Here is a 25,031-nt window from a genome sequence, read left to right as displayed (position 1 = left end):
AAATGGTCATTTCTTCGAAGCAAACCTGCTTATTACTCGACTCCTTCCTCTACGACCACAGGAAGAAAGTGATGAAAGGCAGTGTCGTAGCACAGCTCTCCTACGTCTCTTGCTCCAGCCAACACACCTTGGAAAGCTTTCTCAGGGGAGAGGTTACAAGGCTTCCTTTGCTCTTTTGGGTTTTCTGCCTTCTTTTATTACCTGTTGTTGGCATGTTTCTGGCTCCCTGTGCTCACCCAGACTGGGCACCCAAAGAGCACCTGGGACCCTGTCACGTATATATCTCTCTCCCTGCCAGCTTGGGCTGCTTATTTAATCATTGCAGCTATTTTATCCCAGCTGGAGCTTAACACATAAGCTGAAGGAAAGGCAGTTACCACAGGCACCAGACTGCACGACAGTATTCACACCTCGAATACTGTGTTAAGTTTTGGGCCTCTCATAAGAAAGGCTTTGAGGTCCTGGAGTGCATCCAGAGAAGAACAATGAAGCTGGTGAAGGGGTTGGAGAACAGGTGGACAAATAGATGAAACAAACCTCAAACAGATCTCCATCAACCTAGCAGCATGCAATATACAGCTATACATATGAAATATGCATATATAGAACAAAAATGCTAACGTGTGGCTATATCTCCAGACACTGTATGCAAACCATCACTGACTATTAATACATATATACATGTGCTCACATAAGAAATTAACACCGAAATGAAAACAAGACCAAAGCATGCCTTGGTCTGGCTCCAAGCTAGCATTAAAAGCTGCCTGCCTGCATTTAAAACGTATGCATGCTTAAAAAAAAAAGTTATATTTACCCAGGCAGCAGCTCTGCCAGCTCACTGCAGCCCCGAGCCCCGCCGTGCCACCCAGCTCAGCCCAAGGGTGCTGAGGGACTTTTATGGTGCACAGCCTTTCCCAGGCTTATTTATTTCTTTTCGGGTTGCGTGCAAGCCTCCAGCCACCCAGCCCAGGCCTTCAGGAGAGACAAAAATAACCAGGATCTATCTAGCAATTCCAGCCAGTGGAGGGAGGGCAGGGATAGGAAGAGGGGGACGGGTTTTAGCTGAAAGAGGGGAGACTGAGATGAGATCTTAGGGAGAAATGTTTTGCTGTTCAGGTGGGGAGCCCCTGGCCCAGGGTGCCCAGAGCAGTGGTGGCTGCCCCATCCCTGGAGGGGTTCCAGGCCAGGTTGGATGGGGTTTGGAGCCCCTGATCCAGTGGGAGGTGTCCCTGCCCATGGCAGGGGTGGGACTGGATGGGCTTTAAGATCCCCTTGAACCCAAAACATTCCATGATTCTATGATTCTAATGCCAAAACTCAGGAGAAGAAAAGCATCAGTTGCCACAGTGTTTACCAGGAGACAGTTAAAAAAAAAATTTTACAGAGAAACCTATTGAGATTGATTAACCAACATCGTGATTTGTAATTTTACTTAATGCTATTAAAGAAAAGCATTTTGACCATTTGTTCAAGAGGAAGACTGGCAGGGTGCCAAGTTTTTGCATAATGAATTCAGCAGATTAATCCTATTAGTCTTTCTCCCTCCCTCCCCACCACCACCCCAGTGCCTCAACTTCTCCAAAGATGATCACAGATACAAAAACCAACCAAAGAGCCAGATATAGGCTGAGCAGCTTTTGATTATCTCCAAGACCTTTGTGCTTGTCCTGCGAGATAGCAGAGTGACTCAGAGGAGCAATAGTAGGTGAGAAGAACAATGGTGATGTTATCAGAGAGGCTGGGAGGCTGTTTCAAAGCCTCCAGCAGCTGAAATACGCAGAACAATAGAAGAGGGGAAAAAAAATATTGTGTGGTTGAGGAGTAGGCACAGGGATATTATTAGCAGGTTACAAGTGTCACGTATGAGGGGGCTGCGTGGGAGAAGGGCTGTGCTCCGTTGCACGGCACAGCAACGCACTTGGCAGCTCACAGGTCTGTGTGTCCATGGGTTCAGCCTTGTCGCAGAGCGGCACCTGTGACCCCATGCTTTCCATGGAGGATGGCACTGCCCAGAGGTCAGGCTTGCAAGAACTAATGATGCATGTGGAGCAGGAAAGCAGGAGGACCACCTTGGTCCTTTTGACCTTCCCCCTGCGGCTGAGATGCCAGCACGGACCAGGATGAAACAGCCCCAGCTCTTTCCATACCTCCACAGGTAGCAGGTCTGGACAGGAGACCCTTCTGCTTCCACCAAGGCATCAGTGGCCCAGAGATGCTGCTGGGGAATAAGCCTGGAAAGCCTTCTAGCAGTGCCACATCGACTCCCAATTTAGAGCCATCAGAAAGGCTAAACTAGTTTTCTGAGCTTCCCCTCCCTTATATTTAGGCATGATGTTCGGGAGGAAATCAATCTTCCACACCCGGTTCCCTGGTCCTCTAGCTACACGTAAAGCATTGCTAATGCACTTCCCTGGGAGCGAAGGACGTTAGCTGCTTTCCTTTGGTGCAGCATGTCACCTATAGACAGCATCACGTTAGCTTCACGTCATTACATGTGACAAACCTCTGCATTAGGAGCCATAAATATTTATATAGCATGAATGCAGACAACAGAGCCGGCACCTCACACTGCAAAGGGTTTCAAGCGTGGAATAGTCTTTACAACTGCTTCAGTAACACTTACGTGTCACCCGTTGAGTGCCTTCCTCCCTTCTCTTTGTCATTCCTTCAAAGGGAAGAATACACATCTCCCGGCACTGAGGAGTTTGCCTGTGACATTTCTCTGCTAGAGCGGACTGTACAGTCCCTTCCTTCTCCACCAAGGACATCCCACACAGTCAGCCACGAGCTCCAACGAAGTGATCAAGAGCTGAGGAAACCAGGACTAGCTACACACCAAAACCCATCCGCACCAGCGGACTGCCAGGTCAGCACCAATCTGCTGGTTGGTTTTGACCTCCAGGGTAGTAATCAGCTCCTTGCTTCACTTCCTTTAGAAGTCTCAAAGCGAGCCCTGATGACACCAGAGTCTGCCTATCAGTACCTTCCATTTTGGGAAAGGTTCAGCAGATTAAACAGTTTCAGCAGTACTTGACTGCTGCTGCGCCCTCCCAAATCCAGCCGCTCACCATAATCTGGTCACTAGTGACATGAACACTTTGAGGCTCCTCCTCAAAAGCTCCTGCCTGCCAACAGACAATGGCATTGCACCCTCCTTCCCATCCAAAAGGTTTCCATCCTTCCTTACCTTATCAGCCAGGTCCACAGGACAGTCTAGGAGCACCTCTGCATCTCCCATCCTTGGTCTTCTGCTAAAGCTGGGAGCAAGGAACACCAAGATTTTCTGGTTGCAGCCACCTCAGCTGGCACCAAGGCTGTTCCAGCAGCTCTGGTGCAGTCGGAAGAAAGGACATATCACCCCAAAACACCACCACTGATACAGAGCATTGAACACACCCCAAAAGCCCTCAGGAAAAGCAGCCTCTCCTCTTCAGCAGTTTTATTTGCAGAGGAGCTCTCACACAGGTGCTCAGCATCTTGAATTTCCAACACTTTTCAGGTGTTGGATGTCAATCTTGATGAAAGCAGGCAACTGCCAAGTGTTTCCTTTGTGAGCTCCTTGACAGCACTCAGACTTTGTGTTCTTTTCCATTAATAGTTTACTAATGAATTTCTTGGCACGTGTGTTTGAGCAAACAGCCAAATTCAAAGCAACTTTTAGAGATGTTTCCAGAAAAAAATGCTTTCAGAGCTCACTACCCGGGGCGTTCAAAGAGCCATCCTGTTGGGGAGTAGAGTCACGGGAGGATCCCTGATCCAGAGCACACCAAGCAGTTCATACTGAAAATCTCCTGTCTGCTGCTTGTGCATTAGTAACCGTTTGAGCAGGTGCTGCAGAAGTTATTCCACGATTGATTTTTAAAAGAAGATCTGGCCAAGAAACTCATAAGCTGCTTGCAAGCAAGTTCCAAGCCAAGATTTGTCCAGAAAATTATTTTTTGGGAGTATTTATTCAGTTCCAGTCCTGCCCTAACAAATCCGATACGGTGCCCACGGTGCTCAGCCTGAGGAGGCTTTTGCAGTCACTCATTGCCCATTAAATCCCTCCATCGCACACTTGTGGGTTGTGACTGAACTGGAGCATCTCCCCAAACCTCCTGTGGGGAGAGGAGTGCAAGGAATGTGGGCAGCCTCACAGGCCCCATCCATACATCCTGAGATTCCCAGACACTCCAGAGCAGCATTGCTAAAGCAGAGCCGTCTCCTTGCGAGCAGTGCTCAGCAGAATTAGCTCTCGTTAATCCTCATACACTGCCAGTTGACCGCAGCATTAAATTAGCATCTGGTTAAGCATGCACAGGAGCTGCGGGAGATCAATCAGTGGGAATGAGTCTCTGGTGGCCATAGATCAGTTGCAGAGTGTTGGGCACACCAGGTGAGCAGGGACGTCCCACCACTGCAGTGAGGGCGTCCCCAGGGCAGTGCCTGGAACACGCAGGACTGGGACTGGGGCTGGGGGTCCCTGCACTGGTGAGACCTCACAGGCACCTAGAAGTCATGTGCCCAGGTTTCCCCAGGGGGAAATCAAAAGCTCCGTTCCACTGGAAGCATAGGGCTCAAGGAGAAGCTGCCACCCCATGTCTCGCAGGGGGGCTCTCCAGAGTGATGACAACCAGGAGCCCCTGGAGGTGGGGCAACTCTGTGAAAGGTAGAGTGAGATGGAACTGAGATGGTCCTGATAAATGTGTCACCTGTCAGGATATTTAGCTGGAACCAAGTCACAGATGACCCATGGCAAAGCAGCAGTCCAGGCAGCAGCTGAGAGAGAGACCTTACAGCAGCCTTCCAGTACCGAAAGGGGCTACAAGAAAGCTGAGGAGGGACTCTTGACAAGGACATGTAGTGAGAGGACAAGGCTTTAAACTGAAAGAAGATAGATTTAGATTAGATATAAGGAAGAAATTCTTCACTGTTCGTGGTGAGGCACTGGCACAGGTTTCCCAGAGCAGTCCTGGCAGCCCCATCCCTGGAGGTGTTCAAGGCCAGGTTGGATGGGGCTTGGAGCCTCTGATCCAGTGGGAGGTGTCCCTGCCCTTGGCAGGGGGTTGGAACTGGCTGGGCTTTGAGGTCCCTTCCAACCCAAACCGTTCCATGATTCTATGATTCTAAAATTTTCACTACTGCAACAGTTTTGCCCTCTCATTTCAAGCAGCTGCCTCAATACGTGAAGACAGTCTGCTATGAGAGGCTTATGAATGCATGGTGGGCATCCTTTGAGTGCCCTCCTCACAGGCTGCTGCCCAAAGTCTGAGCCCAGGGTCCCTCATCTGCTTCCCACGATTACACAGGAGCAAACACCAGACCCTGCCCTCCACCCTCCCTGAGCTTCTTCATCGTGAAACCTGAAGCAACAGCCTTGGCTTCTAGCGATGGCAGGTTTCAAGATTTGGTTTCTGGAAGACTTTGCACCAGCGCTTTAGTAGGAGCAGTGCAAACCACCTGGGATCTTGGAGAAGGAGGCCTCTCCACTACAGACATCCTGGACTCATGATGAGCTGATGTCCTCCAGCTCACACAACTCAAGGCTGATCCCCTCGGTGCTTTTGTCCCAGCTTCTGCTCATCACCCTGGCATGGAAGGACAGAGCCCTGGGGGGTGACAGTTTGCAGTGCTCAGGGAACCCTCACCACTGCTCCATCCCATCACCGAGGTGTGGTGGCTGCTGAGGCATCTGGGGAAGCAAGTGAGCACTGAGCATGTTCAGCAACAGCCGTTGTGTCTTACGCCTGCCTGAAAGCTATTTACACAGCTCCAATTGATTTGTTGTAACCTGTAATTATTTTAGTTGATTTTTTTTCACTTCATGCTCTGTTTGTGTTCACTCACGGGGAGAAGAACAATATTTCTCACTGCTGAGGCGATGCTGAATCAGCTGGAGTGGGTGGGGGTCTAACGGAGTAGCAGATCACAGAGATGATGGTCACTCACATCCTTTCCAGCCACCCCGCCAGCAGTGGCTGCTCACTCCCCTGCCCTTCAAGCACGGTACCAGAAGCACGTCTTTGATAACTAGCCCGATTCCTTCCTCCAATTTATCTCATATCTATTTTTATTCTGGTATTTCTTATTCTTCTCCTTCTTTCTTCCATGCCACCCTTACAGCAATAGCAATAAAACGGTATCCTTGCATGGAAATCAATGCTTTCTGCCCGCAGCAGAGAAGATATCAGGTAAAATCAGTACAGCCCAGAGCAAGTCCCACATTCTCTAGGATGGAATCTGAATGCGGTCCCAGTTGTTTGCTGTTCAAGCTCCATTAGCAGCCAGAGACACTTCTGGGCTTGCATAGCCCATGGTGGAGCATTTTGTCCTCACCTGAGAGCAGCAGAGAAACCCTGGCTGGGACTGTTCTGCCGGTCCTGGTTTGGGGATAGATAAACAGCAGTTTTATTCATTTCCCTGATCCATTTAGCAGGTCACCTTTCTAATTTACCTTGCCTTTTACCTCTTGGTTTCCTGGGAATGCTCTGCTGGTATTGCAAAGGAAAGGAATTATTATACAGAAAAGAAGTGGGAGAGATGCTATAAATGTAAAGCACAAGAGCAATCCTTAATCATCCTCATCATTAGTTAATTGCTGTAGCCTGAGTCCATTCCAAGGAGAACACAGAGTGTTAAATATAGATGTGGAAATTGGATCTATTTTTGTGATTTTGTGCTCTCTGAAACGGGTTCTGCCTGCTGCTGTGCCCAAGGATGTCAACACCGGGGACCGTCAGAAGAGCGTCAGCCTTGCAGTCAGTGGGATGTGGGCTCCTACCCAGAACATCCTGGAATGTGTTTAGCCAGAGCAATGCCTGACAAATGAATGCAATTAGGATCTTGTTATATTTTGCACTCAGCTTTTGGGGAAAACCTGTTAAATACCTGGTTCCAACAGAGCCTTGTCCAAAGCCATGTCAGGAAATCGGTGGCAGAGCCAAGAACAGCTGAATCCTGCCCAGCACTTCAACCACGAGGGAGTTGGTTTCTTCCATGTAGGGAACCATCTGCATCTCTTTCTTGGGCCTTAGGATAGCAGAAGTCCTTGCTCTCCTCGCTGCACGCTCCCCATTATCAGAGGCCATATTTTTCATGGAGTCATAGGATCATTAAGGTTGGAAAAGACCTCTAAGCTCATGCAGTCCAACCATCAGCCCAACACCACTGAGCCGACTGAATCGTGTTCTGAAGTACCGCATCTACATGGTTTTTGAACTCCTCCAGGGATGGAGACTCCCCCACTGCCCTGGGCAGCCTCTGCCAGGGCTTCACCTCTCCTTCAGTAAAGAAATTGCTCGTAATTTCCAATCTAAACCTCCCCTGGTGCAACTTTAGGCCATTTCCTCTCATCCTATTGCTTGTTCCTCGGATAAAGAACCCAACACCCACCTTGCTACAAACTCCTTTCTGGGAGTTGCAGAGAGCGATGAAGTCTCCCCTCAGCCTCCTCCAGGTTAAACAGCCCCAGGTCTCTCAGACGCTCCTAATGAGACTTGTGACTGTGCTTGTTTCTCCTGTTTGCACCTTTGCTCTGTGTCCTCTCTGCATTTTCCCTCTCCAATCCTTCTTCCTCCCACTCAATCCACTCCATTAAACATTTCCTTTGCAGTTAGGGTAGTGGCACTCATTGAGAACTGTTGGCCATGAAGCAGAGAGGTTTGAAACATGTGGAGTGGCTCAAGTCCTCAGTTACCTGTCCAGAGATTCCCCAGTCCAGCATTCAGGAAAAACACTTTGCAGTTAACTCCTCTTTGCGCGGGGCTTTGCAGCAGCACTGAGGATGGAGCGAGATGCTTTTACTCCAGCCCAGGCGCAAGGCGGGGAGGAGCAGAGACCCGTGCCACCCTCAGCTGCCCAGATTAGAGGAGGCTGTCAGACCTAAATCCCTTGGCAGCGACACCAGCGGGGATGGTGGTTCCAAGAGATAGAGCCACAGTTACTGCTTTTTCGCATGGCTGGTGGGGAGGCGGGTGCCAGGCTCCCCCTGTCTCATCACCTTAGAGATGGCAGCATTATCCTTTTGCTGCCATCCTGCTCGGCTCTGAGCCTTGGATGCTGCAGCATTTGGCCACATTAGGATACAGAGTTGGGAAGGAGGAGCAAGTGCTGCCTGTGTTTTAGTATAAGGGAGTGGGACAGAGCAGGAGTGAGAGGACCAGCCTGTCCTTGGGTGAGACCCTCTGTGGGATCCCTGGAGTCCGAAGGGCGTGAGTCCCTGAGCATCCAGACATCCCTGGTGGTGTCTGAACCATAGAATAGCTTGGGTCAGAAGGGACCTTAAAGCTCATCCAGTTCCAACATTTGCCATGGGCAGTGACACCTCCCACTGGCTCAGGCTGCCCAAGGCTCATCCAACCTGGCCTGGAACCCCTCCAGGGATGGGGCAGCCACAGCTTCCCTGGGCAACCTGGGCCAGGGCCTCCCCACTCCCATTGTGAAAAAATTCCTCCTTACGTCCAGTCTAAATCTGACCCTCTGCAGTTTATATCCATTGCCCTTCATGCTATCATTACAAGCTTTTGTAAACAGTCCCTCCCCAGCTTTCTTGTAGTCCCTTCAAGTGCTGGATCCATGTGCTCATCCAGTACACAAAACACGTGTGACCGAAGGGTGCTCTCATGGCCCTGAGCGCACAGCACAGCGGGTGACACGAGCCATGACCACGCTGCAGCGTAGCTGGAGCCAGGGGATGTGTGCAATTCATCCCCGTGCAAACGTGCTGCTGAGACAGAGTGTCTGGGTGAGCATGAGTGTGCAATTGTATGCGGGTGTCTGAGCATGTCCAGGCATGCGTGTCCTTGATCAGATGCTCAGGAAAGGAGGATTAAATGCCAAGTGCTCTGCAGAGCTCTGCTGAGGGCTAATGCCTGATGTATTGAGCCTGCTGGCCTGTTGACAGATACCTGGGCTTTAGTGGCATTTCTGCTCTCCAGCAGCACTCGTACAGCATCTCATCACTAAAAATTCCCTTGCACTGAGCTTAATTGTGTCCCAGTCCTGAAACTGCAGGGGTGCTGCGTGTGTGCACGTCTGCACGTTTGAGCTGAGCACACGGGTGTGCACATGTGCTCCTCTGTGCCTGCTGCCCGTGCACTTGAGTCTGCACACACGTGTTCACACGTGCAGTCAGGTGCATCTCCTGGTGTGGGTGAGCACACGCCTGGGCGCTGGAGACTGCAGGTTCCTGTGTTCCTGGGGCTGTTAGCCAGGAACCCCAGCTGGGGAGGGGCTCTTGATCAGGGAGTGCAGGGCAAGGATGAGGGGGAATGGTTTTAAGCTGCAAGAGGGGAGACGGAGATGAGATCTTAGGGAGAAATGTTTTGCTGTGAGGGTGGGGAGGCCCTGGCCCAGGTTGCCCAGAGCAGTGGTGGCTGCCCCATCCCTGGAGGCGTTCCAGGACAGGTTGGATGGGGCTCGGGTCACCCTGATCCAGTGGGAGGTGTCCCTGCCCATGGCAGGGGTGGGACTGGATGTGCTTTGAGGTCTCTTCCAACCCAAACCATTCCAGGATTCTATGTTTCCATTCTACAAAGCTGTCCTCAAGCCTCTCAGCAGTCCCTTCGTTTGGACGCCGATGCTCCGCTGACAGCTGGGGGGTGAGGGGTGGAGATTAGGCAGAGGCTCTTGAAGGGCATAGAAAGAGAAAGTCAAAACTTAATAAGACATTAAGACAACAGATTCATTAAAAAGTCATTAGTCTCTGTCAGGAGTGGCTTTAATTAACAAATGCCAGGAAGCGCAGTACTGTCTTGTTGCTGCCGCTGTGCCTCAACAGTATTGTGACCACCTGAATGCCACTAATTAAATGCCATTTAAAGCTCCCCCAAACCTGGCAGTGAATTTTCAGCTCGCTGCCAATTTTTTCTCCGCAGTCTCCAAATTTACCTCCTTTGTCATTGTCCTCCCCACATGGGGGGTGGCGTTTCTTGGAAAACCTTCCCTCTCCTCCTCCTCTCCCAAGAAGTGCTTTCTTAAGGTTGTTTCCATCTTGCAGTCATTTAGCCAAATCCTGCGGTTCTCCTGTATTTTTTAAGCTGTGGGATCTTGGAGACTGGAACTTTCTATGAAACATGAGCCCACTGGCTCTTGGACAAGGTCAGGTTGAAGATATCCCATCTCATTGCCGAGGGGTTGGCCAAGATGACCTTTAAAGGTCCCTTCCAACCCAAACTGTGCTATGACTCTATGATTCCACGATTCTATGAAGGTGTTCCTCATCTAAGGCTCCTTCAGCACCATCAGGTCATACCCATCCTTAGCCAGGAAAGGTCCTCATTCTTCCTCCCACCCACATAAGACAAGACGCTTGCTCCTGTGCATGCCCCACCACCGGGCAGCCCAGAGCCTACAGATGCTCCTTGGCCATCTCAAGGCATCTGTGGATAAGAGACGAGGTTGCTGCTTGGGGGCAAACTCTGTCAGCTTCATTTATTCCTCTGCTTTGCACTTTTGCAGAGGCTTCACTGTCAGAGCCGCACCAGCTGAAAATAAACCGCGGTGCCTGTCTGCCAGTAGCCCCCAACCCCAGTGCCTTTTGTAGACAGGCCCCAAGTGAAGATGCTTTCATCTCAGAGACCTCGGGGGGCTGTCAGCCGTGGGCAGGGGAAGCCCAGGCAAGCTGATGGTCTAAAATAGCTGAGTGGGTCACCATCTGGAGCAGCACTGCTCACCCAGGGACACCCAGGAAAACAAAAGCTGCTTGGAGCAATAAAAGAAGGGCAGTGAAGCCCTTTGGAGATGAGGTCAAAACAGGACAACTGGTGTCCAAGAGCTCAGGAAGGGAGTTTGCATCCAGATGTCCAAACCGCAGCTCTCTCCTCCCACTTGTTCCTGCGAAGCTCTGAGATTGGAAGGAAGGCAGGCATAGAATCAGGGAATGGCAAAGAACCTTAAAATCCATCCAGTTCCAACCCCCTGCCATGGGGACACCTCCCACGGGATCAGGGGCTCCAAGCCCCATCCAACCTGGCCTGGAACCCCTCCAGGGATGGGACAGCCACCACTGCTCTGGGCAACCTGGGCCAGGGCCTCCCCACCCTCACAGCAAAACATTTCTTCCCAATATCTCATCTCAATCTCCCCTCTTTCAGCTGAAAACCACCCACCTCATCCTGTCCCTGCCCTTCCTCATCAGTGGTGGTCTGACCACGAGCTGCTTCGCAGAGAGATGTGGGACCTCTTTGAGCAAAGCACTGCTCAGGCTCCCAGCTCTATTAGCTTGGAGTTTGTTCCCAGAACATTTCCATTATAAGTACAAGAGCTCCTCCTAAACCACCTTGAGATCCTCGGCCTTGGCCACCTTTCCCTCACGCGCTCCCTCCCATCATTTCCTCTCTGAAAATAGCCTGTCTGTTCCTTGAGTAATGGGATTTCTTTGTGCAATTTCAGGAGCCTTAATACTTCAGGCTGACCTCTATTGGCAAAATCAAATCAAATCAATTTACCACATGCTCCTGATTTCCTTGAGTTTTTCTTTGCTCATATTGCCCTTAACGTTCTTTGTGATTCTTTGATCTGACAATCAAAGGTATCTCTTTAGCTGCACACACACGGGGATGTTGGCAAACACACGATCCATAAAATATACAGCATCCTCACTCTGGGATTTACATAACAGTGGCACTGAAGGCATCAAAAAGAATCGGTTATGAGACTTAGGAGCAATTACAGCAACGGCTCCTAGAAAAGAGGAGGAGGCTGGAAGCTGACAGCGGGTGACACGGGCTGGTAAACACTCAGGTTTTCCCCAGCTCTACAAGCGACACTCGTTCTGTTTTACACCTCGCTGCGAAGTTCCCAGCTACCGGCAACTCCAAACCTCCCCACGGTCCCCTTGTTTTCTGCAGTGACAGCACATTTGCAGAGAGACATCCGGAATAAGCTCAGGCTCCGCACCAGGCACCTCCAATTCCTGCAAGCACCATCAGCCTGGCCAGAGTGCGCTGAGCCCCAGGCAGGGGCAGTGCTGCTGAGTCTTTGCAAAGGAACTTGTGGCTGGATACGGCTCAAAGCATGTGTGATGCTCTGGTGCTCCAGCGAGAGAGCCAGGGAGGTGGTGTGAAAAGCCATAAATCAGAGTATCTTTCAATCACCTCTCTTGAATTTGGGAAATTGTTTTGGAAAGCGTTCCTTAGCAGACAGCTATTCAGCAGCAATTCAGGCCCCACAGACCCAATCCAAATCTATCCAGACATCAAAATTAACTGATTAAAGAAGCCCAAATGTGTACCACCTGTGCCAGATATAACAACGTGGCCTGGTGGTGCCAGATAATTGTAGATCTGCTGGAGGTGCAGGGCTACAAGGCTTCTGAGAAGGCAAATGGCAAATAAAACAGCCAAAGCTCAACATTTTCTCTTAGAGTTGGCCTTTGTGAACTCTTCTTTTAGATAAAGGTCTCCTTTTTGGAGCTGAGCAGGTGATTTGCAGCTATGCCTTTAATTTTATATCTTATCTTCTCTGATGTGCATTCCAGTGCTACCAAGTCATGGGCTGAGCTCCCACACTCATTTCCCTTCTGCCTGCAGCCCGATGATAGCCCTCATCCCAGAAGTCAGACTTACTTTCCCTCAGCCAAAACAAAACTGAAGATAAATAATCTGAGAATTTGTAGATGCTTGATTGCCATGGCAACCCCGCAGCCTCCTCCTCCTGAGCTGCCTGCCAGTGTCAGGGAGCTGGCTGGAGCTCCAGCAGGGAACGATTTTCCCAGTTCCCATCTGCTTAGGGAGTGCAGGCACAGGATGAGAGGGAATGGTGTTCAGCTGACAAAGAGGACATTGAGATGAGATTTCAGGAAGAAATGTTTTGCTGTAAGGGTGGGGAGGCCCTGGCCCAGGGTGCCCAGAGCAGTGGTGGCTGCCCCATCCCTGGAGATGTTCCAGGCCAGGTTGGATGGGGCTTGGAGCCCCTGATCCAGTGGGAGGTGTCCCTGCCCATGGCCAGGGGTGGAACTGGATGGGCTTTGAGGTCCCTTCCAACCCAAACTGTTCCACAATTCTGTGCTTTACAAGCCTGCAATCCCACCCATTTCTCTGGATCAGCACAGGTTCCGTGTGCAGCTCTCACTGCCACTGGGTTTTGTCCCTGCTGTCTAGCACCAGATGCTGCCATGCCCAAGGCTGGTGGCATCAGGGCAGCCCTGGGGTCACCAGCACCCTGAGCCCTGCCCTGTGTTCAGCCCAGCTGCCTCCGTTGCCAGAAGGTGCAAGCAGAGTTGGGGGAAAAGGGTTCATTCTGCCCAACCTGGGCAGACATCAGCCCCCCAAGATATGTCAAAGCAGCATGAACATGTCTACATCCACCAAAAAACTCACAGCTCTCAGGTTCTCTCTCCCAGCTTTGAACATGCAAAATGTGCATTATTCTCCCTGCTCTGCTCAGTCCTCTTAATTCTGACGGGTTTTGCCTTCCAGCAATAGAGCTCTTAAGCCAGCTCACAACAGGCAGGGAGAGCGATCACTCCCACTCCAGTTTGCTGGCATTAATGGGAATTGAGATCAAAGAAAGTAGGGCTGCAAGCCCTGGTCCTGGGGAAACCGGGGTGCAGCTCAGAGGTGATGCACAGATCCAATCCTGTCTCCAGCAAGGAGGACATCAGAGGCTGTGCCTGGAATCTGGAGAGACCTAGGGCAGGGTTGGGTCCTGCTAAGCGCTCCTGCTCCTCCGTGACGATCTGAGCCAGCTGAGGCTTTGCTGTGGCACCACCGCCTCCGGGAAGAGATGCTCCGAAGCCCTCCTCAAAGGCAGCACTGGTGCTGGGGGATTTAATTGCACGCTTGGTATTCTGTTCAGTTTGAGCCCAGGTATTATTTATAAAAATAGAAAGCAAGACGAAACAGAGAGAAAGGAAAAATATCAAAGGGCTCTTGAATTTTCATGCTGCGTGTGAGCAAGCAGCCTTTTGGATCAGATCACAGCTCAGTGCCCCTGAGAGGATGCAGGGCACTGGTGCGGGGAGCTGAGCCCCATCGGCACTGCACTAATGGGGGTCTGCGGGCCAAATCCTGCGCCTGAAGCCACCTGGGCTATTGAACAGGACTCATTGCGCTTTGTAAAGCTGCTGAGGCTTAAACTTTGCCCCAAATCCCTGCATGCCACACTGCAGTGGCAAGCCAAGGGGAAAGGAACTCAGCGCTGGCTGATGCAGCGTTGACAGGGGACAACGTGGTGGCTTTGGCCGTGCCGCAGGGTACCTCCTCGCGTGGCTGTGGCAGGGCTGGATGGCCCCATCCTGCAAGGACTCATCCCTTGAGGTGTTGTGGGAGCTCCTCGTACAGACAGGGCGCACGCTGCTCCCTCACATACGATAGCTGCAGCCGTGGTGAGGCAGAGGACGAGGATGAGGGCTGCTCATGGACGAGTCGCTTCCAGCGATTGGAAGGGGCTCTTCTTCTTTAGTCAAATAGCTGTGGACAGATGCCAGTGAATGTAACCTCTGTGACTGCTGGAGGAATCATTCTGGGGAGGAATTAGCAGCACAATATTAGTTGCAGGCAAAGAACTTAATTAGCAGATTCAGCAGAGATTCCAATTAAAAAAACAATAAGATGGGGGAAAAGCCCTGTGCTCACTTCCTGGCTCTTCTAGGGACGAGGTGGTGCGGAGTGCAACAACATCCCTCATGGGGCTCCTGGCAAGCCCCTGATAAGAGGGCTGGGAGGAGCTGAGAGGGAGAATTTGATGGGATTAGGAAAGCTGGGAAGCTGTGGCCAGAGCCCGGAGTGATGGCTGATGAGGAACCTGCTTCCATGAAGGAGGCAGCTCTGCGGGGTCACAACACAGCAAGGCTGGGGCAGCCCAGCAAGTGCTGGCACTGGGTCTGCCAGGAGTCCTGTCTGCGAGCGCGGATGAGGTTACATACAATCATAGAATCATTTGGTTGGAAAATACCACTGTGGTCCTCGAGCCCAACTGTCCCTTTTAACTACTAAACCAGACTCCTAAGCATCTCATCCACCCATCCTTTAAACACCTCCAGGAATGGAGACTCCTCCACCGCCTTGGGCAGCCTCTGCTGGTGCCTGAGAACCCTTTCAGTGAGGAAATTGTTCCCGAAATCCAATCTAACCGTCCACTGATGCAACCTCAGGCCATTTCCTCTTATCCTGTCACTTGTTACTTGAGAGACCAACACCCAACTCACCACAACCTCCTTTCCGGGGACTGCAGAGAGCAATGAGGTCTCCCCTCAGCCTCCTCTTCTCCAGGCTAAACAGCTTCAAGTCCCTCAGCTGCCGCTCCTTATAAGGCTTGGTCTCCAGACCCTTCACCAGCCCAAACATCACCTGGCTTTAACATCCCCATCCCTGCTGGTCCGTTTGGAGGCACCTCGGGATCCTCCTGAACCCCTCGGCTCGGCATCGCTGCCCCATGGATCTCTGTCACAGCAGCAAACCCCAGGAACCAAATTTGCATCTCCTGCCACGTGCCACCCACCCCAGTGGAATGTAGATCCCAGCCACGGCGTTAGCCAGAGCTGCCCCAAATAATAAATTCCTTTGCTGGAACCTGCACTGGGGGGGGGGAAAAAAGGATGATTTGGGATCTTTTGTTATCCTGGTAATGAGCCATTCTACAGTGAGCTGAGATGGTGACAGCCCCTGTGAGCATCTGAACAGCAGTAGTTGGATGTTTGTGTGAGATTGGTCCAACGAGAGAAACAAATAAAAGCTCCATCTTGTAACTGCAGCCTTTGCCTCTGTAGTTTTATTTTATCCATGTTGAGCTGCCATGCAGGGCTTGTTAGGAGCAAGCAAAGGCTGGAGCCTGTGGAGTCTGCCCTTGGATAGAAAGGAGAGGCAAAGGGAGAGGGAGAGAAGCTCTAAGTGTGTGCATATCCACATGCATCTTGAGTGGGTGTGGATACACGTGGGCGTGCGTACGTATGTGTATGCGTGGAGGTAATTCTGCCTCTCTATTCCTCACTTGTGAGACCTCATCTGGAGTATTGTGTCCAGTTCTGGAATCCTCAATGTAAGAAGGAGATGGAGCTGTTGGAACGAGTCCAGAGGAAGCTACAAAGGTGATCCAAGTGCTGGAGCACCTCCCATACGAGGACAGGCTGAGAGAGTTGGGGTTGTCCAGCCTGGAGAAGAGAAGGCTCTGAGGAGATCTTAGAGCAGCTTCGAGTACCTGAAGGGGCTTCAGAAAAGCCGGGGAGGGGCTGTTTACAAAGGCTTGTGGGGATAGGACCAGGGACAATGGGTATAAACTGGAGAGGGGCAGATTTAGACCAGACATAAAGGGGAATTTTTTCACTATGAGAGTGGGGAGGCCCTGGCCCAGGTTGCCCAGGGCAGTGGGGGCTGCCCCATCCCTGGAGGGGTTCATGGCCAGGCTGGATGGGGCTTGGAGCCCCTGATCCGGTGGGAGATGGGACTGGATGGGCTTAAAGGTCCCTTCCAACCCAAACTATTCTATGATTCTATGTATGCAGGCATGCAAGTGGGCACATGTGTGTGCACGCTGACCAGGGGGGTGTGTGTGTTCCTGTGTGTGAGTGCACACAAGGGAAAGAAGGTGGCTGGCATTGCCATGGAAACGCTGACAAATACAAATATGCCGGTACACACCACTTGCTCTGACAAAACTCACTCTTAGCAGCAGCTCCGAGGCAAAAAGCATCAAAATACACTCAAGGACAGTGGAGTTCCCATGGAACAGTGGCGTCCTGTGGTCCCCGCCTGGCCTGGATGCCCTCCTGCCTTTCCCTCCTCTCTTTGATGAAGGAATCCAGACCCAGGTACAAACAGGAACAAGATGGAAATCAAAGTCAAAAGCAGAAGTAAAAATAGGATAGTGGGAACTTTGTAGAGCAAAATGGGCATTTATACCCATGTGCAGGTGCATGAAATTCTGTACAGATTAGGGATAATTTGTAACTTTTAAATGCATCCTAGCATTATGGAATAGATTTGGTTGCTTTTTACCCCTGTGAGATCTTGGAAAACCAAAATTGAAGCACAGGGATGATTTTTTAGTCCAGAAGATGGGAAGGAGGACAGCGTTGAATTCTGTGTGGTGCCATTCACCCAGTGCATCCCTGCTACCTGCTGCATATCTGGGAGGAGGAAGAGATAACTGGTCCTCAGAGCTAAAAGACCCAGACACACAAGGTGCTAAACGGTCCTGTCTGCTAACAAATGCAACAAGTTCAGCTGCAACTGGCTGACGCTGCAGCCTTTTAATTACATTTTTGTCTGGCGATAAAAGAAACAAATTTGACTCTCAAAGCAGCACGCAACACATGAGGCATTGTTATCATTTCCTTCACTGCTTTCTCCTTTCTTTATCAGCAAACGCTGTGCTCTTTAGGAAGTGTATTTCCCCCTGGACCAATCTCCTGCCTGTAAATTTGAGAGCGGGTGGGGGGCAAAGACAGCGAGAAGAAGAGGAGGAGAGAGTAACATAAAACTTCTGCAATGCAAAGCTCAATCAATAAAAAAGGCCACACTATTCAGCACGCCTTGCCGCCGTGTTCATATAACGGGGGAGTCCATCAAGTTCGCTTCACCCCTCTAACTCGCTTCCCAGGGTGGCTGTAAAGACAACTGGGAGTGGGAGAGATAAACCGAGCCGCTCCTCCTGCCATCCCGGGGCTGGCAGGGGGAGGCAGTCTCTTTTGGGCTCTAACTATGGTTGTTTCTGCATTTTATGGTATCACCTTGATTTATTACCAGCTTTTATAGTAGCTGTAAACCAGCCCCAAAGCAGAGAAATAGAGTAAGCAGAAGAACATTTCCTCTTTCCCACCCAGCGTGGTCTGCGCAGCGGTGCAGGAGCAGTGATAGATGCTGGGCTGAGCCCCGCGTGCAGCCCGTGGTCCCTCGGTTGCTGTCATAGCAGCCAAAGGAGCAACTGAGAGATGACAACTTGGGGATGTTGCTTTGCTCTGAAGTGGCATGAGAGGGGTTAATCAGGGCCCTATGCTCCGGAATGTGTGGAAAGGCAGTGGTTCCTATTGATCTCCTCACGGTGATGGGAGGCTGGGGGTGAGCAGTCTTTAATCGGCCTGAAATGAGCTCCTGTGGGTAGGGAGAAGGCCAGCCCATAATTCAGGACACTCGCTGTTGAGTTGGGAAGGAATCCTGAATCCAATTCCCTTCCCTGCTACAGACTTCTGGTGTGACCTTGGCTTGGCCGTATGGACCCAGTGCTCCAAATCTATTTAGATACTGAAATCAATGGGGGCTCGGAGGTGGATGCTTAAATGTCTTTATTGATCCGGCCCTTAGCCTCGCTGTGCCTCCTTTCCCCAGCTCCAGAGCAAGCTCGGACTCGTGGCCGTGGCTGAGCAGTGCGGCTCTTTGCTGTTCCCCCACACTACCCCGTGGGCTGAGGCTTGTCACCTCGCTCTGTTGCATCTCTGCTCCCCTTCTTTTGGGAGGAGAAGGGGAATTTCCCTGGGCAATGTTTAACATGCACGGGCTGATCTGAAAGGATTTGGAAATAATCCCAAAACAAGTACTAAAAGGCACTATGAAAGTGTATAAAAATATGATGATGAACATCATAATAATAGCATGTTAATAGTGTCTGAATCCTGCGGTGGAAGTGAGGATTTACTGACAACCCTGAAAACCCTGATGTTGATTCATGACAGCTTCACAAGATATGAAGCCTCCCCAAGACTCCTGCCTCCAAAATGGAAATATCTGTTATTCCTCCAAGACGGCAATTATTCAGATGTTCCTCCTAGGTGCAATCCTGTGTCACAGCCAGTGCCGGAGCCCCACGCTGTGCAAAGCCTCCCCTTAGGTCACGGATCAGGATCAGGGCTGAGGGAAACACAGGGTAAGCGAGGTCGGTGTTTCCCTTTGCAGCAGAGAGAAGGAAAGAAGGAGTAGGAGGAAAACACACACAGTAGATACTCGAAAATCTCTTTTTCTAAAGCAGATCAGGGAAGATTTGGGGCTCGGGCAGTGCTAGCCGGTTTATGTTTTTCCAGCTGGATTTTCTTGGCATTGCTACTGAAAGAAGAAGGTTTATTGATCCCTGATTCCAGCAACACCCAAAGGGAGAGCCCTGGGTGCTAAGGGGGAATGTGTAGCTGCCCTGCCACAGGCAGCAGAGATGCTGTAACGCAGGAGCAGCCGGAGCCCGCCTGAGTTATGGCTCTGTCCTGCACCAGCGATAGCCCTGCAATAACTTACTGCCTGCTGCGAGGATGTGATTTGGTTTATTCTGCACAGGGGAGATGCAGGAGGAGAAGGGGTGTCTCTTTGGCTCCACAGAAAGGGCCGCAGGCAGTTTTTCCGAAGGCTTCTGGGGTTTATGACTCCGTTATACTGCCTGAGGGCGCTGCTGGTATGTCCTTAAATCATTAAAGAATAATAACAAACGTGACACCAAAAACAATTCTCACATCTGAATAATGCTGACACAAAGCCCTGGGAGGTGTCGGTACTTCTTGCCCAGCAGCTCCCATCCTCCCTGGGAGGCACCAGAGTCAGGCTCGGTTTGGCCAATACATGGGAGGAAGGAGAGGGGGAATCTGCTGCTGTCTAAACAGATCCTGTCTAAAGCCACCGTGCACCAGGGACTGGGGACATCACCTCCTGCCCTCCCAGCTTCATCGGGCAGGAGCAGAATCTTCCTGGTGCTGGCACAGCCTGTGGAGGCTGGGATCCTGCCTTTGGCCCCAGGAGATGCTGCAGATGTGGAACCTTGCAGAGGAGCCAGGGCTCTTGTTCATCCAGGTCTTTGGGAGCTAAGGCTCAGCTGAGTATGTCTTGCCAAGCTCAGCCCTCTAAATCTGCCTCTGCTCTGTGAGACTGCCTTAGTGCTGCTCCCCAAGGAGCTCAAGTTGTGTTTTAAGGCATAAGATGGGGCACAGAATCATAGAATCATAGACTTCTTTGGGTTGGAAGGGACATTAACAGGTCATCTACTTCAACACCCCGGCAGGAGCCAGATAAGGTTGCTCAGAGCTCCATCCTTACAACCCTCCACAGGTAACTGCCCGCCTGTAGGTAACAGATCATCCTGAGACTGCAAGCTGCTTCTCCAGCAAGCACAGTTTTTAACCCCTTGCACCAGGGGAATGCGTTCCAGGTGACTTCAAGTACAGAAGAGGCATGAGAACTGCTGAAGCAGCAGAGAACATAAATTAGTGCCATCTCGGCTAAAATCCCACACAATTAAAACCTGGATCAGGCTGTACTCATCTTCCTGAAGATAGCATCTTGAGAGTGACATGCATTAGTCATCAGCTGCAGCAAGCTGGCTTAGCACACGGGAGGAACCTGTTTACGAGCAAGGTGTTAGACGGAGAAGGCTCCGGGCCACCCAGGGCCAGCTTCTCCCTCTCCGGCGGCATCCCGCCAGTGTCTGGAGCAGGGGAAATGCCTGTCTCCATCTCCTTCCCTCGCTTGCAGTGGGAGCAGACTGTGTTTACTGAAATGCTTCTCCTCCTGCACTTGAAGGGGAATGCTGCCAATGTGAGCCAGTAAATGTGAGACAGTAAACGTCCCATGTCATCAGGATTGAAGCGACACTAATGTTCCCATCCTGAAAATAGGGAAGGAGTCATTGAGTAAGGGACCTGTCTGAGGCTGCACTGGGAGTCTGCAGCAGACTAGGAGAAACTCAATTAGTCTTAAGACCAAGCAAGCACCTTTGAACCCCCTCCTAGTCAGAATGAGAAGTGATTAAATGACCTGGTCTTAACAGTGCTGTACAAGCTTCCACCAAGCCTTCAATAAAAGCCCTGTGCAGTTTGTCTGGGTTCTGCTGTTTCTATGGAATTGCCTTGTCGGTCCAGCCCTGAGCAAGGTCTCTGCAGTGTCGATTGCTCCAATCGATGGTGTTCAGGCAACTGGGGAGGGAGCTACTGCCATCCCCCCTCCGCCAGGCCCATCTCTGGGGGCAGTGGGTGCCCAGAAAGGAGTCCCCAGGAGCTGCAGGGTGTTCCATTGGGACCCAGCCAAGCGCAGGAGCAGCCACGCATGACCATATGGCCAGGGCAGGCAAAGCTTTCCCTGTTCCATCCTGAGCTGAAGCCAGTCCACCAGCCTTGCTGGCAGCTCTGCAGGGCTGAGCCACGAGGCTGAGCCTTGGGGCAGACAGGTCAAGAGTCCATCAAGTAATCAGTGATAACCCATGCTCTTGAGAGCTGTGGACCGCTCCGTGCAGCAGCCTGGGACGGGCTTAAGGTGTCTCCTGCACCATGGAAAGCACAAGGCAGCTCTTCCCTCCTGCTCACAGCAATCTGCGTGTGCTGTGTTGCAGGCACCCAAGGATGCAGTGCTGGAGATGGGCACTGGATGGTTTGCAGCTGCGGGCCGCCTGCTCAGCCCCTGTTTGAATACAGTGGGAGGAGAGGGTGCAAGGTGCTTGTCCTGCCAGCCCCACAGCACAGGGAGGGGTTACAAAGCAATCCCAGCCCCTATTCCCTCTGAGTATCCATGGTCCTGGCAGAAGCAGTGGGATGCGGGCACTGGTGCAAACACCATCTGGAAGGGCTTCTCAGGCTGCCTGGGAGCTCCAAAGCCTCATGAGAGAAGTGGCTTTCATAGGATATTTATGGGGGTTTTGTAAAACAAAGAGGCATAGCCCTGTGTGCCCCAGTATTTGGATAAAACCTCACATTTTACCCTTTGCTGTTTGAATCTCCATAAGAGGACCTTCCAGCTGAGACCCCTCTTTGACTCTCACTCTATGCTGCAAAGCATTTAGGCGAGGCTAACATTAAGCATGTGTTCCCATTAAGTATCTGCATAAATGCTTTGCTGACCGGGGGCCAACATGCCAGAACATCACCCATTTGGTTTGGGCACACGGGCAGGGATTTTATGTTATTGAAGTTCTGCCAATTAAATCAGGTCACTCCAATCGCTCCTCTTCTGCCTCCCTGGCTCTCTCTTGTGTGTAAGCGTCTGTTCTCTGTCCCTGTAGTCCAGCCCACCGCCCCAGGCAAATGCTCTGCGAATGAGCCAGACCCCCAGCTTGGCTCATGCTTGGGAGCGTGAAACGGGGGTTCAATGGCCGCTGTCACTCCTGAGGCATGTGGCATCCTTCGGGGCTCTGAAGGATGGGGCTGGGAAAAGCATCTCTAGGGAGTGACTGCTGGAAAACAAACAAAATCTGGGGCTGGTTTGCTGCACCCACCCCAAATCCTACCTTTGTCAGAGCCCCAGATCCCCACCTGGCTGAGAAACGGCTCCCTGCATGGTGATGGGGTGCAGAGATGGACGGGTCTCCAGCCTCACCTCCCTTAAGGCAAGCAGGAGCCCAGATCTCTCTGCCTGAGACACAGCAAAACAGATGGCAGCTTCTCCCCAGTGTTTTTCAAGGTTAAGAGGCTCTCAGCATCCTCTTCCAGGGGAGGGGAGACACTGGCAGTGTCTTACCCAGGGACTCAGCCACCTTCAGGTGCTGCAAAACCCTGTGGGGCATCTCTGCCGTCACCTTGGGGATGGGGTAGGTGCAAGGGACTCTGAGGACCACACATCTTTCCAAGAGAAAAACAAGCCGGTGGGCAGCAGGGGATTTGGACCGCAGGTCCACCCCATCAAGTCTCCCAATTCCCTCCTGACGTGGGGCCGTGCAGCACCACGGGAGAAACCCTCCTGGCTTTGGTGACCCCAGGGAAGAGGACCCTGGTGCTGCAGCGGGCTCAGCTGCAGCAGGAGCAGGATGCGCTGCGGATGCCGAGGGGTGCGAGCAGCCAGCTCAGCATTTATAGGAGCTTTTTATATCTGGTCCTTGGGAGCATTCCCCCAAGGGAGTGGGGGTGTCAGCGCTGGCCCCTCGAGCGTCCGCCAGAGCCGCAGGAGTTAAGCGCGCCATCGGCAGGGTTTGATTCAGGTGGGTGGCACATCGTGGCGACAAGACTCTAGTGAAGAGGAGGAGGACAGGGAAAGGGAGGGGAGAAGAGAAGAGGAGGAGGAGGGGGGGAGCGTTTGCAGGCAGCGGGGAGCTGCGAGCGTGCGGCTGCAAAGGAGCGGTGCGAGGGAAGGGTGAGGATCTCTCCCCGCTGCCTCCAGACTTGGGGCTGAGGGCAGCCTGGCAGGGGTTGGCCTGCTGTCCCTGTCCCCCACCCCAAAGGGACAAGGACCGACGCCCCAAACCTGGCCCTTTGTCTGCTGGCGGGGGCTCTGCCCAAGCCAGATGTGCAGGCAGCTGTGTTGGGGAGCAAGCGGGCGGATGACAGCGACGCTGGGAGACGGGAGGAGAGTCCAAGGGTAAGTTGGGCTCCAGCCCCGTTAACTGCATTGTTGGTCGGTTGTGTTTTGGGGGGGGCCGTCTGCTCCTTGGGGCTCTGCAACACAGACCTGGCTGCTTGGTGGTTTGTTTGGGTTTTTTTTCCTCTCCTCTTTTGCTGTCGCTGAGCTCTGGTGTGGAGGATAGATGGTGTATTTGAAAAGAAAAGAACAAAAAGCAGGTGAAAATAGGGAATGCACACAGAACCGGTGCTTGCAGGTCCAGGAATGGGCAAGGGGTTGTGAGGCAGTCAAGGGAAAGAAGGTTTCCCTCATCACTGATGGTAGGAGCTGGATTCCCAGTCCTGGAAACTCCTCTGGGATCAAGTCGATCCTCACCCAGGCACCAATGGGAATGTGGGGAACTGCAGCGAAGATCGTGGCGATGCGTTTGGGATGGTGATGCTGAGACAGAAATCCAGCCTTGCCCAGGGATGCTGGGAGGGTGCGATCTGTCCAGGAGCATCGCTTCCAACACGTTAACCCCTCTGTGTCTGAGCTCCGTGGGAAATGTTAAAGGAGTGAAGTTGTGTGTAGAAAAGAGGCCGTGTTAAATAAACCAGCCTGGTCCTGCACAACCTACTTCTGCTCAGTAACAGCAGGGTCAGCCCATCCAAGGGAAAGGGCAGAATTCCCAGGAGGTGGCAGGCAAAAGAGGATGGCAAAGCAAACCCTGGGAGCAGCCGCCCTGAACCCACGGTGACATTTTAATGATCTCTGTGCTGGTTCTGTGTTTACTTCAACCCTTCCTCACTGTGCTCCTCAATGCACGCCCTTCCCCGACGCAGCCACGGAGACATGCACCCACCTGCGATCTCCGTGCTTGCACCTCTGTGCCAAGCAGCCGTCCCCTCCCGTGGCCTTGGGGTGCGTGGCTGTGCCCCACCAGCCTGGAGGGCGATGAGGACCAGGGCTCCCCAGGGATGTGCACAGGGAGGGACTCACTGCAGGGACCCTTGCACATCTAGGCTGACCCAGTCTGGGGTTGGGAGGGGACCCATGGCTGCGGCTGCGGCTGAGGCATCGCTGCCCTTGCCCATTCCTGACGCTCAGACGGGCGCCAGACCCTCCCCAAAAGGGATCTGCGAGATCTCAGCAATGCCTCTCTCTCCCAAGAGTGAGGAGGGGACAAAGCCCTTTGCCCCTCAAAGCTTGCCCCAGCCTGGCAGTGCGATCCCAGTGGGGAGGAGGGGGATGCTCTGGGCCGGGCACTGAGGACCCTTGGAGCAATATTCCCAAGGAGGCTTTTTGCTGGTATTTGCAGGTAGGTGCTGCCATTCCTACTGGCCACAAGGATTTGTTTCCTCAAGCCATGATCTACCAGGGCTGGGGGGTCAGAAGCTCTGCACAGATGTTTCCTGTCTCACCCTTCTTGTCTTGCTGTGCCAGTGCTGAGCCAGAACCCAGCTCCCGCCGTTCCTTTGAGGACGAGCAGTCCTGATCCCACTGCTTGGATGCGGGCAGAGCTTGTAGCAAGGTTTTGAGGGCCAAATCTGGGGATGAGTCTGCTCCTCAGTCATTTAAAACGTCTTCCTTTGGTTGGGACCTCTTTTATTTTCTGCAATATAAAAGAGGGAGCTCAGCATCATCTGCTAGGGTTGAGCTGTGCCACCACTCAACCCAGAGCCTGCAAAATCCCTTTGGTGCAAGGGAAAGGGGCGGTGAATTCAGCAGGACCCCGACCTAAACCACGCTAGGGGTATTGGAGCATCAGGAAATCACTTTCCCCACAGTGCCGTACACTAAACTGCGTAATTGCCTCCCCAGGGAGCCGGAGCAGCCCCTGTGCTCAGTACTTCAAAGGAGATGCCGTGAAGGCTTCAATACTCAATGCAGAGCAGA

General features: G+C 52.1%; 1 protein-coding gene across 2 annotated transcripts in view; it reads left to right on the top strand.

Annotated features, from left to right (window-relative positions):
• The first annotated feature begins 22,597 nt into the window (after nt 1–22,597).
• LRRN2 (leucine rich repeat neuronal 2) overlaps nt 22,598–25,031 on the top strand; it is a 34,796-nt gene continuing 32,362 nt past the window's right edge. The window contains exon 1 of one of the 2 annotated variants that reach the window (XM_054087807.1): nt 22,598–22,794. The gene's annotated coding sequence lies outside the window, so the exon portion shown is untranslated. Of the gene's footprint in view, nt 22,795–22,872; nt 23,172–25,031 lie in introns of those variants that run through there. The other variant, XM_054087806.1, reaches the window with a different exon arrangement.

Source organism: Cuculus canorus, chromosome 24, assembly GCF_017976375.1.
Source record: "Cuculus canorus isolate bCucCan1 chromosome 24, bCucCan1.pri, whole genome shotgun sequence".
Taxonomy (NCBI): Eukaryota; Metazoa; Chordata; class Aves; order Cuculiformes; family Cuculidae; genus Cuculus; species Cuculus canorus.
The sequence above is the reverse complement of the archived record's forward strand: the minus strand, read 5'-3'. Positions and strand labels throughout refer to the sequence as shown.